Consider the following 2,944-nt stretch of genomic DNA (forward strand, 5'->3'; position numbering starts at 1 on the left):
GATTGTTGGCTTTTGTAAATAATTTTTTAAAGCATCATGTGACAAGGATGTTATTCTCTAGACCTTACCCCCTCCAAAATTCCTACCATATGTGTCAGGACAACAAAAGCATCTTACTCCAAAATGCAATACCTCAGAATACATTAGTGATATTGTCCTGTGGCCAGTGCCCTAGCCAGACACTGTGTATGGTCCACCCATAGTTATGGCTTTGGATTTCTTCACTCCTCTTCACATTGTCTAACCTCACAAACCACTTTGAAGTTGTTCCTCCTATAAAATCAACTTCTAGGATGGTTGTGAGGTTGACTGGAGTGCACTGGAGTTCTCCCCGTAGCTCCAGCCCACACTCTGCTTGCTCTTAGAAAATGCTCACGAAATTCTACCTTTTCACACATAGGACACTCCCCTTTGGATAGACTCTGAGACTTCATCTCAAAGAAACTGGAGTGGATCCCAGATCTCTTAGAAGTATCTCCTGCCCATGCTTAAGAAATCATGGTGAATCCTGCAAATGTTCACCCGTGGTGGCCTTGGACAGTCAATTTCTCTTACAGTAGCAACATGGAGCATTTACAGTGACTAGAGATGAGATATGAAGGTCAACAGGGTTACCCTCCAGACTACTTTTTCTAAACTATTGACAGATAGGGCTGTTGGTCCTTGTCATGCTGCTTCTGCCTCAGCCATCTCTCAGGTCTGCATCTCCATGGAGGTCTCACTTCTATCTGCCCCAGCCCTCGTTTTCCCAGAATCCCTGCAAGTCATCAACCAAAAAATGTAAGATTTGTCCATCATTCCCCTTTTATGTCTCTTTTATTCCATATACTCATTCTGAACAGGCCTGGTTACTAAACGCCTCTCCATGTCTAACATCTTTCTTTATTCTCACAACCACTACTGTAATGTGTCATCTTGAAGCTGGCCCATGCAATTGACTCCTAAGTAGTTTTTCTAGTTGCTATAATCTGGCATTCATGGATTTATGAGAAGACCATGCATTGGCTTCAAATTGTCTCTAAGTCTTCAAAAATTCTAATCATACGTGCTGTCTGAATGACTACAGGGTTAGAGCCTGAAATGTTAATCGTTTGTTGACATATAAGCGCCTTAGGGCCTGCAGTTTGAGTTTGGTTGGTTGAGATAAAATTGTATTGGAGCAGGGCTGATAATGACTCATTTCTTTCTTCCTCCTTTCTCTACAGTATTTATTCTCTTCAGGGCACTTATAACTTGCCCTAATAGAACGTAACTTCATATTAATAAAAGGGATGGCCAGGATTTTAGGTCTTCTTCACTGCAGTAGGAATCACTAAGTGGGTAACTTGATTGTTTGGTTAATTGATTAATTGATATGAAAATTATGGGGCTGGAAGCTCTTAATGATTGGGCCCGATTTTAAAAGATATGTAACAATTTTGGCTTTTTTTGCAACAGGTGGGCCACCAGAACACAGGTGTCATGAAAACCACCACTAAATCTAAGCCAAAATGGGAAAGGCAATAACATATCAACATCATCGTCATTGGATATGTAGATCCTGGCAAGTCTACCACTACTGGTCATCTGATCTACAAATGTGGAATCAACAAAAGAACCATAAAAAATTTGAGAGGAGGCTGCTGAGATGGGAAAGGGCTCCTTCAAGTATGCCTGGGTCTTGGATAAACTGAAAGCTGGACATGAGCATGGGCTCACCACTAATATCTTCCTGTGGAAATTTGAGACCAGCAAGTACTATGTGAACATCATTGATGCCCCAGGACACAGAGACTTTATCAAAAACACGATTACAGGCACATCTCAAGCTGTGCTGTCCTGGTTGCTGCTGCTGTTTGTGAATTTGAAGCAGGCAGGTATCTCCAAGAATGGGCAGACCTGTGAGCATGCCCTTCTGACTTAAACATTGGGTGTGAAACAACTAATTGTCAGTGTTAACAAAATGGATCCACTGAGCCGCCTTACAGCCAGAAGAGATATGAGGAAACTGTTAAGGAAGTCAGCTCCTACATTAAGAAAATTGGCTACAACCCAGACACAGTAGCGTCAGTGCCAATTTGTGGATGTGGCAGTGTGTTGCAGCAAGTGCTAACATGCTTTGGTTCAAGGGGTGTAAAGTCACCCATAAAGATGACAATGCCAGGGAAACCATGCTGCTTGAAGCTCTGGATTGCAATCTGGATTGCATCCACCTGAAAAGCCTTTGCATTTGCCCCTCCAGGATGGTATTGGTGCTGTCCCTGTGAACCGAGTGGAGACTGGTGTTTTCAGACCCAACATGGGGGTCGCCTTTGCTCTAGTCAACATTATAACTGAAGTAAAGTCTGTTGAAATGCACCATGAAGCTTTGCATGCAGCTCTTCCTGGGGACGATGTGGGCTTCAATGTCAAGAATGTGTCTGTCAAAGATGTTCATCATGGCAGTGTGACTGCTGACAGCAAAAATGACCCACCAATGGAAGCAGCTGGCTTCACAGCTCAGGTGATTATCCTGAACCATCCAGGCCAAATTAGTGTCGGATACACACTGGATTGTCACTCAGCTCACATCGCTTGCAAATTGGCTAAGCTCAAGGAAAAGATTGATTGTTATTCTGGTATAAAGCTGAAAGATAGCCTGAAGTTTTTCAAGTCCGGTGATGCTTCCATTGTTGACATAGTTCCTGGCAAGCCCATGTGTGTTGAGAGCTTCCCTAGCTACCCTCTTCTGGGCCGTTTTGCTGTTTGTGACATGAGACGGACAGTCACTGTGGGTGTCATCAAAGCAGTGGACGAGAAGGCAGCTGGAGCTGGCAAGGTCACCAAGTCTGCCCAGACAGCTCCGAAGGCTAAATGAACATTACCTGCTATCCCAGTCTTAATCAGTAGTGGAAGAATGGTCTCAGAACTGTTTGTCTCAATTGGCCATTTAAGTTTAGTAGTAAAAGACTGGTCAATGATAACA

At 43.4% G+C, this 2,944-nt stretch overlaps 1 pseudogene; it reads left to right on the forward strand.

Annotated features, from left to right (window-relative positions):
- Positions 1 to 1,612: 1,612 nt before the first annotated feature.
- LOC109392685 (elongation factor 1-alpha 1 pseudogene) lies at positions 1,613 to 2,944 on the forward strand (annotated as a pseudogene).

The sequence above is a fragment of the Hipposideros armiger genome, unplaced genomic scaffold (assembly GCF_001890085.2).
Source record: "Hipposideros armiger isolate ML-2016 unplaced genomic scaffold, ASM189008v1 scaffold_344, whole genome shotgun sequence".
NCBI classification, from domain to species: Eukaryota; Metazoa; Chordata; class Mammalia; order Chiroptera; family Hipposideridae; genus Hipposideros; species Hipposideros armiger.